We start from the raw sequence: 16,830 nt of genomic DNA, 5'->3' as shown, positions 1-16,830 counted from the left end.
TAAGGTCATAATTTTTAATTTATTATTTTTAATTAAATTTAATTTATAATTTATATTTTTATTTAATATATAATTTTAAATTAACAACACTAAAAAAATAATTTATAAATGTTCAAAAGACTATTTTATCATTTTTCAATTGTTTATTAAGAAACAACATAAGGGTAAAATAGACATTTCACACATTAGTATCATGAGATACCAATCCCATAAAAATAACCCCATCCTTCCCTCTAGGATTCAATAATCCCTCGTATAAGAGACTAATAGTCCGAAAAAATTATTAATCTAAAACAAAAAAAATTAAATTAAACAATAAATTATTAATCTAGATGTAATAATCTAATCCCATGGAATAATCCCTCGAAACAAAAACACTTGCAGCGTTTCCCCTACATTATTGTGAAAAAAGCAGCTAGGACGTATTGTGTGCGTCTCTTTCAGCAAAGAGTTCTCAAATGGCCGGTGCCGGAGAACCCAACTTAACAGTAGCGAATTCGGCGCCGGAAACTTCACCTCCCTACGACCGCTTCCAAGACCTAAAAACCTTTGACGAATCAAAAGCTAGAGTCAAAGGCCTCGTCGACACCGGAATAGAAAAGATTCCCTGAACTTTCGTCCGACCCATCGACGAACTCGCCGGAGACTACCTAATTTCGGACACCCATCTTTCAATCCTTGTCACAGACCTAGGATTCGACTCCAACCGTCGATCTATGATCGTTGACGGAGTCTGAAGGGCTTCGGAGACTCTGGGGTTCTTCCAGGTGGTGAACCACGGGATACCCAGGAGTAGGGATGGGCAACGGTTTATCCGAACCGCTCAACCCGCATATAAATGGACGGTTTCGCAAACATAATACGGGCGGATGCAGTTTGAAATATGACAAATTTGCGGGTTGCGGGCAGGTCGTGGTTTAAACCCGTAACTCGCAAAAACCGCCCGCACTTTAATTATTATTATTATTATTATTTTTTATATACCAACTTTGTAACTTTTACAGGAACACAATTATATTCTCTATGACACTAGGATCCTTATTTTTAAGTATTTCTCAACTTTCTTAATGCCGTAAAATTATTAAGTCATAAACTTGGTTTCTTATATGATTTTCATTGGTGATTCATCCACTTTTTTCTAATAAAAATTTCCTTTTGGTGGTCGACGAAACTTCTAGTTTGATTATTGATTACTGAACTGACAATTCTAATTGAGTACAACCTTTAATGCATTGATATATATTTTTTTATGGCAAAAATGCTAGTGTAGGGTCTTTTTGTTTTGGGTACTTTCATTTAATGCATTGATATTCAATTTTTATTTGTAAACTCATCAGAAAATTGTTATCACAAATATATAAAATGAATTTGATGCCTAAATTTGATGGGAAAAAAAAACTCAAAAATTAATTTTTAAAGAAAAAAGTGTAAACCGCAAACCGCAAGTAGCCGCCCGTACATTTGCAAACCCTATCCGCACAAACCGCAAACCACACTGCGGCGCGGTTGCGGGTTAACTTTTTCCCAAACCGCATAGATGCGGGCGGGTCAAAACCGAACCGCAAACCGAACAAAACCGATCCGCGAACACTCCTACCCAGGAGCGTGTTGGAGGAGATGTTGAGGGCGGCGCGTGGGTTCAACGAGCAGAACAAGGAGGTGAAGATGGGGTTTTACTCGCGTGAGCTCGAGAGGAGAGTGAAGTTTGGGAGTAACTTCGATTTGTATCAGTCAAGATCTGCTAATTTGAGAGACACCTTGTTCTGTGCTATGGGTCCTGACCCTCTCGACCCACAAGAGTTGCCTGAGGTTTGCAGGTAGATCATCTCTATCCACCCACAAAGATATGAGTCTGCATATATATATATATATATATTTGTATGTGTTTGTTTTATATATAATTGAATTTGTATGTTGGATGCTCATTGTTTAACTACAATTCTTGTTAATCAATCAGAATATTGATTGGAGTCAATACCCAGGTGTCCACAATTTCCCCATTTTTTAAACCCAAAAAACCTTTTAATTTTCGTCCCCAAAATTTGGTAGAAAGTGAAAGTGAAAGAAAAGAAATAGATTTTCTTGCAAGCATTTGATTAAGATGAAAGTTTTATAAGAAAAAGATAAAAAAAAAATTAAAATTTAGTTATGGATAACTCACATGTTTAATTTTTCTTATATATTTTTTTAGCAAGAAATTGAAAATTAGCTACAATGTTAATATGGGTTTTCTTCTTCTTGCCACCACTTTCAAGCTAAACAAACTCATAAATTTTTTTTTCTCTTTCCCTCACTCTCTACAATTTTATCCTAAACAAACTGAGGCCAAAAGAAAAACAGAAAGATTGAATTTAGCTATTGAGTATTTTCTCTTAACCCAATTTACATAGTCACAGTTTTTCTTGTTTCTTCCTCTTTTTTCTCCCCAAATTTGGTCTGAAATTTCTCTGTTTTTTTTTTTGCCCAAATTCCGGTTGATAGACTGAACAGAATTTAAATTCTTTCACAACTCAGATATGGGCACAGATGCAAATCAAAGTTAATCTGAATTATTAGCTAAAGTTGGCGAATTTCTAAACCATGTTCTTTATAATGCTTATATAATTTACAAAAAACTGATGCAAATGTAGAGCTGTTGAATATGGTGTGGCTAGATTTGGAATAGTGAAGTACATGAAAAGAAAATTTGTAATCTTTCTTCTGTTTTTAGGATATACTCATTCTGAAGTTAGAAATATATTTATTTGAACTAAGGCTTCATAATATAGTATGTTGTTGGCATGTAGAGATTTAACAATGGAGTATTCAAAGCAAACAAAGCAATTGGGGACTACTTTGTTTGAATTATTATCGGAGGCACTTCGGCTCAAATCTGATCACCTTATTGGCTTGGATTGTGCAAAGGGGCATGCAATCCTGACTAACTATTACCCGGCATGCCCAGAGCCTGAACTGACTATGGGAACATCCAAACATTCTGATCCTGATTTTCTCACTATCTTACTTCAAGATGATATTGTTGCGGATCTTGGGCACACCAGGGGACACTCACAAGCAAAAACACAAGACTTTTAACGTGGTTCGGCAAACCGGCCTACGTCCACGGGAGCGATGTTGTTATATATCAACAAATGGAGGAGATTACACACTCTCAACTCACTGTCTCTCTATATAACACACTCTCTCACACTCTCTGATACACAAACAGAATATAGCTCTCACTAGCTCTCTCTGTTTTGTGCCTCTCTCTCAGCAGTGTGTTTCTCTCTTGCTTGCTATGTTTGCCGTGTATTCAACTCACCATCACCATTCCATTTTATACACCAAAACAGAAGGTGGAGGAGGCCTCATGGGTGTGTTGGCTGCCAGCCCAATATTCTCCTTTGAGTTGCTATCCAGTTGAAAGCTTTGTCCCACCATGTGAAGACTTCACATGGCCAACTCCATGCTTTCTCCTTTGTTGCTGGCGCATGGCAAGCCTCATGGCTGCCAACTCAAGCCTCATGGCTTGCCAACTCATGCCAACCTCTTTTGCCTTCCTTTTACTATGTGGGTTGGCCACCCTTCCATGTGGCTGCCAACTCAATTTGGGTTGATCTCCTACAAATCACCCCCTCAACCCATATGAGGTGATCCATAATAGCACCCCCTGCCTGGAGTGCCCGGCACTCCCTCACTGGGGTGCCATGCAAAGCTTACTTTGCAACTCTTTGAGATGGCATCTCTCCCTTCCATCCAGTCTTGGAGAGATCCCAATATGTCTCTAATTCAGGAGCAAAAGAAACTTTCTTCCCTAGGACATGCTTTGCTGTCTTGGTCTCTTTGCTCTGAGCTGTCTTTAAAATTGGCCGCAATGGCTCCGTCTTGTGCACCTCCGAACTGCCTCCATGCGTTCTTGTACACTTTGGTTGCCATGTCTGCTGGGCCCTATGTCTCTTCTGTGCATGTCTTGTACGTCTTGCCCGGTAAGTGACAGTAGCTCCGTCTGTCACAACCTTCTCCACAAGCCTGTACAGATTCCCCTCCAGTCGTCCATGTAGCATCACCGTATCTCCATGGATGACTTTGAGATTTCCTTTGCTAGATGTGAAGCTATAACCCTTCATGTCTAGCATACTTAAGGAAATTAGATTCTTCTTCAGTCTTGGCACGTGTCGGACTCCATCCAACGTGAAAATTTTTCCATCTTCCATTCTCAGCCGTACTGTTCCCATGCCAACAATCTTACTCACAATGTTGTTAGCCACTCGAACAATACCTCCATCCTTGGCTTGGTAGGTAGAAAAAAGTTTCTTATCCATGCATATATGATATGTGCTTCCGGAATCTAAGATCCAGTCAGGTTTCGTCATACTCGACGAAACTGTAAATGCATACTCATCCTTAGCATTTACTGCAGCAGCGACATTTAATGAGCTCGCCTGTTCCTTGTGTGCCTTGTCCTCCTTGAGCTTTGCACAGTCTTTTATGAGGTGATCCTCCTGATCACAGTAATAGCACTTTCTCCTGAAGCCTGACCTTGATTGCGAACGTCCTCTTGATTTGGATCTAACCCGTCTATCATTGGACCTACCTCTGCCTTGCTCATTTTCTGAGGCAACCATGGCATTTCCTTCTGGGTGTTTGCTACTGCTACCTTCCTGTTTCTTCATCGACTCATGAGAAATGAGCGTAGCAATCATCTCATCCAGTCCAAGAGCATCCTTCCCGTACAATAGAGTTGTCCTGAGATGCTCATATGCTGCAGGTAGAGAGACCAGCAAGATCATAGCCCTATCTTCCTCCTGGGTCTTGTCTCCAATGGTGTCCAATTCCATTGTGATCCTATTGAACTCGTCCAGATGTTCTGTGAGGTTCGCACCTTCTGGCATTCTAAGTGTATATAGCTGCCTCTTCAGAGATAACCGGTTTGTCAAAGACTTTGACTTGTATCTCATCTCTAACTTTGCCCATAGCTCCGCCGGATCTACTTCACTGATGACTTCCCGGAGTGTGTTGTTCCCGAGATACAACTGAATTGTACTGTTTGCCAATTCCCTCAACTCCTCCCACTTGTCATCCTTCATGTCTTCCGGTTTGTTGGACTTTTTGAGAAGAGCCTTCACCAGACCTTCTCGTGTTAAAATGTTTTTCACCCTTTGCTGCCACAGGGTAAAGTCATTACTGCCATTAAAAGGCTCAATCATGAAACTTGCGCCTTTTCCTGCCATTGTAAATTTCTTCCCTTTTTAAAGAAATTCCGATTTAAGAATCTGACCGTACGGATGGGTCCGGAATATTCCAAATAGTTGGAACGCACTATTGGATCGCCAAAAACGGACTCCGAATGGCCTAGATCTAGCCAAAAGAGTTTGAATGCCTCCAATTCAAAAACTAACCGTACGGATGTGTCCGGAATATTCCAAATAGTTGGAACTCACTATTGGATCGCCAAAAACGGACTCCGAATGGCCTAGATCTAGCCAAAAACAGTTTCAACGGTTCAGATCTGCTGAATCTGGTGCGCCTGAGAAGCACCAGATAATTCCTTCGGATCGGCTGGTCAACGGTGCAGTCAGCGGCTCGGTCAACGGCGCAGGGGCGCGGTCAACGACGGCTCAGCGGCGCGGCTTGGCTGGCGGCGCGGCTCGGCCTGGTCAGCGGCGCGGTCAACGGCCCGACGGCTCGGCTCGGCTCAGGATGACGTCAGCCTGACGTCAGCTTCACGCGCGCCCCCACTCGTCTTCTTCCTTCGTCGGCGCGTGGGGCGCGTGGGTGCGAGTGGCCTTCACTCTCGATATTCAGGTGGCGCGTGGCGGCGCGTTAGAGCTCCGATTGGCCTGTGGTTTGAAGTTTTGGACTCCTCTCCTCCTGACCTTCCTCCTGGTATGCTCAAAAGTGGATTTCGACCACTTCAAAATCTGGACACTTTCGGAAAAAACTCGATTTTTCTCCACCCGGGCTCTGATACCAATTGTTGCGGATCTTGGGCACACCAGGGGACACTCACAAGCAAAAACACAAGACTTTTAACGTGGTTCGGCAAACCGGCCTACGTCCACGGGAGCGATGTTGTTATATATCAACAAATGGAGGAGATTACACACTCTCAACTCACTGTCTCTCTATATAACACACTCTCTCACACTCTCTGATACACAAACAGAATATAGCTCTCACTAGCTCTCTCTGTTTTGTGCCTCTCTCTCAGCAGTGTGTTTCTCTCTTGCTTGCTATGTTTGCCGTGTATTCAACTCACCATCACCATTCCATTTTATACACCAAACCAGAAGGTGGAGGAGGCCTCATGGGTGTGTTGGCTGCCAGCCCAATATTCTCCTTTGAGTTGCTGTCCAGTTGAAAGCTTTGTCCCACCATGTGAAGACTTCACATGGCCAACGCCATGCTTTCTCCTTTGTTGCTGGCGCATGGCAAGCCTCATGGCTGCCAACTCAAGCCTCATGGCTTGCCAACTCATGCCAACCTCTTTTGCCTTCCTTTTACCATGTGGGTTGGCTACCCTTCCATGTGGCTGCCAACTCAATTTGGGTTGATCTCCTACAGATATTGGGGGACTCCAAGTACTTCATCAAAACCAGTGGGTCAATGTTCCTCCTGTTCCTGGAGCTTTAGTTGTAAATATTAGAGATCTCTTACAGGTGATGTATTCGTGATTTTCCTCTTTTCTCTCTCTATTCATCGATTTAATTGTTTTTCTCGCATCTGTCATTTATTTACCGTAACATGGAGGAAAACGTGAGGTATTGGCAAGCTCATAATCATAACACATAGTTATGTTTACAATAATGAATTGAATATCATATTTGTTATCATCTGTCTCCTTTCTGCAGTGTTTGGATCAACGATTTGAGGTGGGGTTTTGTGGAGGAAAAGGGAAAGAGAAGGAAAAAGTGAAGAAAAAAAAAATTGACTTATATTCTCTGTTGTCAGAATCTTATGATTCGCGATTCGATTCACAATTTGATTTGCAATTTTTGCAAAATCAATTAGAATCTATGGGTGAATCTATTTTGGAAGTGAATTTCTAGTGAATCGCACGATTCACAATCGATTTGCGATTCGATTCACTTTTTACGTTTCATGAAATTCTTAAAACCATTGTATCTGACATATTTTTTTCTTATTTTTTCTCCATCTTTTTAGTGAAAATGACATAATACGACTTTTAATAGCGTTTTATACCAAAATAACTACTATAAATACATGATTGTTGTTATTTTATTGATCACGGAGTTTCTAATAGGATCCAATCAGACCCAACATGTTTTTAACCTTTATTCTCAATTTTTCCTTTTAAAAAATGATAATATATCTTCTAAAGATGTTTAAGATTAAAATAATTTACACTATGAATTATCTATTACTATTTTATTAAATTAAATTAGTTGAATATTATATGGGTGAGGTTAGTTATATTTTTTAGGGCAAATTACATATATCCCCCTTGAGGTTTAGAAAAATTACAAATACCCCCCTGAGGTTTGAGAAATTACAGATACCCCCCTGAAAGTTATATTTTCATAACAAATTAGAGGGCAATTTGTTATGAAAATATAAACCTCATCGGGATATCTGTAATTTCTGAAACCTCAGGGGGCTATCTGTAATTTAGCTAAACCTCGAGGGAGGTATATGTAATTTGCCCTATTTTTTATGATGTTTTAGGCTTTAAATAAAATATCCTGAATAATTTTTTCTTATTATTTGGTCGTCGTTACTCGGAAAAGTATGTATGCTTATTATCCAGATATCAATATTGTTAAATTATTGTTACTTTGGAAATTGAGGGTTTATTTTTATTTACTGTCTTTATTAAGAATGGTTGATAAGAAATATCTAAAAAAGAGAAGGTAAGATGGTGATCTTACATAGGAAATTTTGATAATTTCTTACTTATTAAACTATGTGATTATCATTCAAAACAATATTTTCGTTGATTTAAGTCTAAATGTTTCATATTCATAAGATATATTTAACATTCAAGTGTATAGTTATATTTTCTAAGTAATTTAGAAAAAGTGATTGAACCTTTACGATTCGATTCGCGATTCGGTATGAGGCCATTTTGATTTAGGAGTCGAATCCGATTTAACAACTATGCTTATATTTCATTCACTTTTCCATTTACTTTTCCTTTCCATTTACAAATCCTCACTCAAATCCTTGATCCAAACAAAACCTAAACAAAAAAAAAAAAAATGTAACCTGTCCCTGTTTCAATGTTTGATTAAAAAAGTAACAGTAAAAATAAAATAAAATTTGCTGTGTGCTTAAAGCAAGTTGTTGTAACATGTTTGGTGTCTTTTCTTTGATGCCAAAACTTTCCACATTCTGCTTGCAATTTTTCCTCATGATGGCTGCCATTTTAATGGCTGGGTCAGTTTTGTTTGAAATATTATTTAAGGAGTGTTCTTGTGTTTGTTTTGTTTTTTCAGCTTATATCTAATGACAGATTCAAAAGTGTTGAGCATAGAGCTTTGGCGAACCATGTGGGGCCAAGAGTGTCTGTAGCATGCTTTTTCACCCCACACCTTTACCCATCAACAAGGATGTATGGTCCAGTCAAGGACTTGTTGTCAGAACATAATCCGCCTGTATATCGAGAAACAACGGTGAAAGACTTCATTGCATACTATGATTCTAAAGGGCTTGATGGGAACTCTGCTCTTACATATTTCAAGTTGTGAGGGTCCCAGGCCATTTCGAGGTTTAGATTAGAATTAAATATGCCTTTTGGATATATAGTAATTTATTTTACGCAATATTGGGTGTCCTTAGAGGATGCCCACTTCGGAATTCGTCCTCCTAAGATTTATACATCTTTTTTCTCATTACTTCTAGTAAACCTTGTTTTTACTATATGTTGAGTTACATTTGAATGTCTTGTTCAAATTTGATATTCTAATCAATAGCATGCAAAGCACAATTGTTCGGCTTTTGTATTTTATGTGAAGAACGATAGATTGGCAAACACATTTGAAATTCTATATCACCTCAGTGGAATAATTTGATGTTCATGAACCTTCAAATGTGCCACAACAGAAGTGTGGTACACTTTGGATGGGTTAATGTAGTGCTTTCAGTATCTGCTCTGTTTCATCTCTGGATATACTATTCAATTTACTGATATTTCGCTTGTATCCTTTTCAGACCTTCTTATCTCGTGAATTATGATCAGTGTGATGAATTGTTGTAGTGATCTTAATATTTTTATCATTGTGATTGAGAAGTAGTGACAGAGATATGAATATAACTAGCTAGCACCAGTGCGAACAATATTTACTTGTGAACATATTGCAATATTGTTTTTCTTTTCAGATATGAAAAGCCAATTGTTGGTTCTAGTTTCTCAGTGATCTTGCTTTTTAAATGGTAAAAAGTTTTTTTTTTTTTTTAAAAAAATGTTATTACATATGGAGAAGAGTATGATATCTTTCGTGTTTATTTTTTCCACCTATTATGAGAGTTGTACGTAGTTTATTTCTTCTCAAATTTGAGATATTTTCTTGTGGTAATTGTTGGGCTAGCTGTAAGTAGTTTATTTCTTCTCAAGTTTGGGATATTTTTTTTGTGGTAATTGTTGGGCTTGTTGACTGTTACTTTCTAATTATTGTTGGATTTTAATTATGTAGGTTAATGTAATTCTTTTCATATTTGTAAAAAATAAATAAATTAATTAAGTTCATGGGCATATGTTCTTTTAAATTGTTACCTCCAGTCTGTAATAATTATCATTATCTTTTCTTTTTGGTACTTTATATGAAAAATGGAATTTTATAAGAACCATATGTGAATTTTGTACGATTTGGATGACAATCTGTAATTTTTTATTCAAATTTGGAACTTTAGAGATGAATTTGACAAGATCAAAAGTTGGACCAAAGTGATACATAACTATATTTATATTTTGTCTAATGTTAATAAATCCAAGATTAATTGGGCTTATGATTTTTAAAGTATACATTTTTTTGCACTTTAAAATTTTAACGCTGCATTTGGTTGGAAAATTTGGAAAAGGGTTTGAAGACGGAAAGAGAAAAGGTAAGTGAAATATAAATAAAATATATTTATATTTTATTTAGATTTACACATTTTTTCCTTTTTCTTTTTCAAATTTATTTTCAAATCTCTCAATCAAATATCGCATAAATCTTTTAATTTTATCAATTAAATTCCCAAACTACAAAGTGTGTTTAAATACTTCTCAAAGCTCACGTCCTCTAAATTGAGTAAGGAAACCTTAGGTATTTTCCAACTTTACAACAAAAACATAAATGTAAATAAACTTAAAAAATTGAGAATCAAAATGCAACAAAATAAAAATGTACTTTGGAGACAAAATCCAATAAATATATTTTAGAAATCATATGTTTATTTGATCTTTCATATTTTGTTTAAGTTTCATATAAAATTTCGTAAATATCTTAATTCTCGTTAATCAAATTGAATGACATGATCACATCAATTGTGTAACCAAATAAAACATCAATAATTGTTTAGTGACATACATTGAATTTTGAAAATAATACATTTTGGTAGTATCAATAATAAGTAGGCTGAATTACATTAAGGTGGTGTTTGTTTTGAGGGATTGAGACATGTGATTGGACTAATAGTTCCTCTAGACTAATAGTCCATTGTTTGGTTCAAAATTGTTGCTCCGAACTATTAGTCTCTGCGGACTATTAGTCCCAAATATGTTGGACTACTGTGTCCGATGGGGGGACATAAATAGAGAGATAAGGGAGATATGAGATTACGTGATGAAATAACAATTTTGACCCTCTACTATTTAATTATGTATTATATTTAGAAAAATTTAATAAAATTTAAATTTCTCAATTTGAAAATAAAATAATTTTATTTAAGTTTTATTGATGTTTTATTTATATTTTATTTTAAAATTTTGTTTCTATTTTATTTAATTTCATTATTTAAATTTTAATAGATGTTTTATTTAATTTCATTATTTAATTATTATTATTTTTTAAAATAAATTTATTTAAAATTTTAATTAAAAAATAACATATATTTTTATTGATATTTAATTTTTTAAAAATAAATTTATTTAATTGTGCAAAAAATAAAATAAAATAAATTTTTATTTAATCTAGCTAAAAATAATTAAAATATTAAAGATATGTTTAATATTGCTATTATTTAGTAAATAATTGAAAATGATAAAATAGTTATTTGCACATTTATCATTCTCCATAATATCCCAAATAAACATAGGATTCAATGGAATAGTTCAATCCAGACATCTAATTCCATGACTAAATAAATATAGAATACAAATCTAGTCCAACCAAATAATTCGAGGACAATGTATCCCGGACTAACAATCTGATGGATTTCAATCCCCCCTTAACTAGTTCGTCCAAACAAACACACCCTAATGGCCTTTTGTAATTTGGGTTTGTGTTATTTTAGTCCATGACCTTTTAATTGTGATACATTTGACCGTGAATTTTGAACCTTGTTTCAAATAAGAACAATTAAAGATATTGTTGTTTCATTTCAAGGGTAAAGTCATCAATTTGATAAAATATAAACTAGTTTGAAAAAATAATTTTCAAAAAATTACTTTTAAATTTTTAAAAATTATTTCTACTCACCAAAAATAAAATTATATAAAAATGATAAATATTTTATATTTTTATATTTTTATTTTTTTACCAAATTATTTTTTAGTATGTGTTTGAATGATGATCAAGTAATGGGTGGTTGTTTTTATTGATATTTTTGAACGGTTATCATGTAATAGTGTTGGCTTTTTTGGCTTTTGAAAGTTAATAATGTAATTTTAAGCGTGCCAGCAAGGATCAATCAGTCCTTACAGAATATTAATTGCTAACCAATTATCAGACGATTGTGTTTTAGTTCTCTCAACCTCAATGAAGATGACTTTTACCGGTGGCTTGTTTTAGGAGAATTTAGTAAATAACAACAAGTGAAGAATAATTTCAGAATCTGAATTTCATTAAGTAAAATGAAAAACTTACAATGATCTGACCTAGCCTCATAAAGGTTTACAACAACAAGCTATTTGAAACTACTCCTAGGAATGAAGTGCAGTACAAGAATTGAAGTGCAGAAATGTAAATAACTATAAAAATTGGAAGGAAAAACGAAGTAAATAAACTGATTTTTTGATCTGAGTCTGGATCCTTCATTCTGGGGCCTTTTTTTGCTATTTATACTTTCCAATGATAATCATCGAAATGGGCTTTCAACCGTCGAGATGTCCTCCCATGATTGCTGAACATACTCTCTCACAGTCAGTCCTACTATGCCACTATAGCAGTTAGGCTTCCCTCCTAATTTTGAATTTAAACTTTGTGAGTAACCATTAAACTACATCACCTTGTATCCCTCGATTGTTCTAGTGCTACGCAGATCCATTATTAGCAATACGAGCTGACATGTGTCTGACTTTGGTTGGCAACTTGTATTAATTCCCTAAATTGCCCCCTTCATGTCACGTGTTGAATTGTGATTGGCTTTTACAAATTATATAGCCAACATTATCCCCCGCACTAATATATCCAATACTTGGTGATATTAGTGGATCAAGGCATTTTACCCACGTCCTAGGACGTGCATGGGTTTTGCATCTTCTTAGAAATGCAACCGACATCCATCATTGCAGTGTTTGTACTGCATTAAATTCTCTTTTATGCCTCGAACATTTCCCACTATCTGAGCATTTGAAAAGGATGATACAGTTCTCATGGCCAAGCAAACCTTTTCTTACATAGATCAAGCATACGAAAAGTTATTAGACAATGGTGTTCGTCTTGGAAAGAACTTTCATACATTTATTAGCCACACCTATCCACCTCAATTTATTCAAGTCATGGAAGCTTTTGCAAATCATTGACCTTTGGATCAAGAACCTATTGTTCACAATTCTTTAGACCAAGACTTTGCAACAATGGATATTGGAAGCTCTTCTTCTGCTACAAAACCTTCTGCGTGGGATGAGGCTGCTGCTTCCTATTTTTCTTCTAAAGCTTCTAGTTGGGTAGTTTGGCCTACTCCTACTCAACCTCAGATGAGGGAGCACATCCATCATCGATTTCCTGAATTCGATAACCCTCTTGTAGTCCATCCTTCTAAGCGCAACTCTGTAGTGTACCCATATGTGCCTTTCAACCGTCTACGCAGCCTTGAGGACAACTTGCTTTCAGTATGGTACACTTCTACTTTGTCGTCTCGAATGGTGCGAAGGGCTCCACACCCTGATGAAGCCTTAGGAATAAAGCCTGCACTCCAAGCCAAAAAAGCAAAACTTTGCTCCTTTGATTGGCTTGAGTGTGTGAACAAACCTGAATTCCCATCTTTATTCAGAGAGGCTCCCATTGCTCCTTTGCTGCCCTTCAACCCAAATTGGATTGAGGAATTGAGGCTCACCCTCTTCGAGAGTAAACACTTTGCTCCTTATCAAGCTCCAGTTCCTCCAACTACTTACTAGCAATATAAGGCTTAGACCCTGCTTGCTGTTTTTCCCATTTGTCCTTCGAAGTCCTGCAAGATGATATTCCTCACAAGAACCTATTATGGGCTTGTGACATTATTTCTCGTAGCCATCTTCTCAACCTTGTAGCCCATGTAGAGCTCTATGCTTTCCTGGACCAACTTCTTCTCCTACTCAATTGGCACATCAATGCTTCTATTACCAATGAAGTATTTAATGAAACCGTTTCTGCTCGAATCCAAATTCAATATAAGGTAGAAAATCTCCTCGAAGAATATAAGATCTTCAAAAACCCAGACTTAGAGTATGGAGAAGATGCCATTATGGGCGAAGCACATGAGGAAGATGAGATGGATGAGACAGAGAAGGCTCTTAAGAAAATAGAATTTGAAATGAAAGCCCAACAACTCTTCTTCCAACTAAGGGCTTATCGATTAGATAAACTAAATTTGGATAAGATAGAAGATAGATTAATAAAAGAGTATTGTTTATTGAGTTTTACTGGATTAAGTTTCATGATCTTGTAACTTTGTCCATCCCTGATTTTTACAAATTGAGAATGTAGCCAAATGAGTTTTCCTAATGTAAATATTGCTTATCAATGAAATTGGGCTTCTCAAATTTCATCTATCATGATCTGTTTTTATATTATAATTGTATGCTTAATTGTATGGCTGTTGTGACCTAACTCCTTATTATGTTCAAAGAAGCTTTGAATCAACCAATTTTGCTCTGAAACCTAACTCAAAAACTTCCAAAGTGTGGAATTTTCTCTTTAAAAGGGCAACCTTTGCTTTACGTTCCAATTATATGGTTAACATAGTCTGTTCTTGTTTAACTAACAGTTTCGAATTAACCAACTTTGCTTCGAAACACAATCTATGTGCTTCGAAGTATGGAAACTTCCCTTAGGAATTATACTGCTTACTTCTTAAAGAGTGAGCCCTTTTGAGTTTCTTCACTATTTAACCAAATACTGGTTTTGCAACTTTGAAGTTTAAAACAAACAAATTCTAGCTGCAGAGCACTTCAAAGTTCACTTTGAAGGATTTTATCTTTACAAGAAACCTAGTAGCAAGTCACCAATCCCTTTGAAGCAGACAAAACCTAAGCGTTCTTGCATTTTTAAGCATAAAATGTTCTTCGAAATCAATTACCTGCTCTCGAAGCCTTAGTTGATCGTTTGACATTCGGCTTTGGAGCCAAATCTTGACTTTCGAAGAAAAATACTTGTCTTCGAAGCCAATTTGATTGTTTGAGATGTGTCTCTCGCCCAAACAATCAACCTTGAGAGAGACTTTTCACATCGCACTTTCAGGACCCTCACAAATTTTAGGACAAAGTCTTAAACTTATACGGGTTCCAACATCAGCCAACCAATCTATCTTGGGTCTTTTTACACATTTAGACAGATGGGGCATCTTTCGAACAAAAAGGTTTAAAACCTTCTCCCTTCACGCTTTTATCTTGCTCGTTTACCGAAAACACAAACCATTTCATTTCTACTGTTCTCTCCTCTTTTTTACTCTTTTTTCAGCTTCATCCTCTGAAAACTCTTGCTAATGGCTTCTTCCTCCCTAAAAGTACCAGTTGTGGAGCGCGTGAGTCCATCATTGGCTTTAAAGAGGTGTATCGACGAAAAGATATCCAAGCTCAGAGTCGGTAAACCGAGTGCCATAGATGGTTGCCTCTTTATTCCTCGCCATAATGAACAACAGGAATACGTCTTAGAACCCATCTTCAGAGAAGCCCCAACTCAACTTCCTATTTTGTATCCTCGTATAGAGAATCATTGCTTACTCTACGAAATGGGGTTTTGATTGGGGAAACTAGAGATTAAATCGTCCCTACCGTTGCTGGCCCACATTGAGGGTTGAATGAGAGGAGTGGTATGATAGAGTTGTGCCAGCCAGAGAATTGGATCTACAAGAGCATTGTATCCTTGATACCCTTCGCCTTTCTAAGTTCATTATACCTGAGGATCCTTTTTTGATTCCTATAGCTCTTTGTTTCTGGAATTCGGCTTTTAATTTTTTTCAGTTTCGGTGTGGTATGATGACCCCCACCGTTCTTGATATTTTCCATCTCTTAGGGCTCGCACCATTTGGTGCTCCCTTTTCTCCCAGTTACCCAGACACTCTAGTCAACTTTACCATCCCATCATTGAACTCTTCCTTCAGTGATTTTGTAAAAATTGAGAACAAGAAAATAGGTTCTGTAAGTGATCAAGAATTCTTTTGTTTCATTCTGTAATGGTTATGCAAATTTCTCTTTTGCACTTCATTTTAGTTGATTATGCATGAGTTTGCCCCACTTACCAAGGCTCTTGCCTCGAAGAAGAGAATAGCCTTGGCTCCTTATGTTTTAGGCCATGTTTTTAAAGCTTGCTCTTAATTTTACGAGAAACCTCTAGATGTTAACCAAGGAGGCCCTCTATGAGTATTATAACTCTAGCTCTTCGCATATTTCACTGGTCTACATTCCAAGTGCTTGAGATTTTTAGTGCAAGAACCCACTACTTATGGAGAGAAATTTGCCAAGATTTCTTTATATCCCTCCAGCTTTGTCTACTATTTTACTTTTTTTCATCAACTCCCAATTTCTCCACTTCCTTCATTCTTTTGCCCCTTCGAAACTAATACAGGACCAGCCTGGCTCAGGGCATTTTTGGCTAATAGGGAGTGCTCTAATTCATTACACAAGGATATATGGGCTTCTATCCTATTGCCAAGGGAGCTCTTCATTGGTACTTTGAATCTTCGAGCTTACAAATGTATATTTGAAGTTTACTGTCCTTCCCAATTTGCCAGACAATTTGGGCTCACTCAAAGAATCCCTGTCCCTTTCTGTAGCCTCTCCAATACCAATCTCACAGTCAGAGACTTGAAGGTATCCAAAAACAAATTAGAAGAAGCAACATTCAAATTGCTACAAGAGTTGAGCGAGTTTCAATTCACCCTCTTTACCCTACATGGCACAGCTTTGAAAAGATTTCAAAATTGGTAAACAACCAATATAGAGGTGCTCTTTGTAATACCTCCCAAAGATCTTCTAGTGGGACTAGATGTGCCCACTCAAGCCAAACCCAAAAAGACTGGGACCAGTATTATAGTCTCTACTGCTCCTGCTATCCCAGCTCTTGCTCCTGCTGTCACAGAGACTACTCTTGCTGCCTCTTCTCCTTCTCCTAAAGTCACCAGGGCTACTTCGAAGAGAGGCACATATTTCCATTTTTTCCCCTTCTCTTCTCTCTATGATGTTTATAATGCCTTATTCGTCTACTTTATGGTTTTTTTTTTTAATGCAGGAGCTTTACAGATAGAATCTCCTTACAGAGTTCAGGCTTTGAA

At 36.8% G+C, this 16,830-nt stretch overlaps 1 pseudogene across 1 annotated transcript; it reads left to right on the top strand.

Moving 5' to 3' along the window:
* The first annotated feature begins 458 nt into the window (after positions 1-458).
* Positions 459-8,818, top strand: LOC145793865 (1-aminocyclopropane-1-carboxylate oxidase homolog 1-like; annotated as a pseudogene). Its single transcript, XR_014333934.1, has 5 exons — positions 459-808; positions 1,605-1,817; positions 2,787-3,012; positions 6,543-6,638; positions 8,436-8,818. The product of XR_014333934.1 is annotated as a 1-aminocyclopropane-1-carboxylate oxidase homolog 1-like (transcript).
* The last annotated feature ends 8,012 nt before the right edge of the window (positions 8,819-16,830 follow it).

This window comes from Camellia sinensis, chromosome 6 (genome assembly GCF_055761805.1).
Source record: "Camellia sinensis isolate YWXY chromosome 6, ASM5576180v1, whole genome shotgun sequence".
Classification (NCBI taxonomy): Eukaryota; Viridiplantae; Streptophyta; class Magnoliopsida; order Ericales; family Theaceae; genus Camellia; species Camellia sinensis.
The sequence above is the reverse complement of the archived record's forward strand: the minus strand, read 5'-3'. Positions and strand labels throughout refer to the sequence as shown.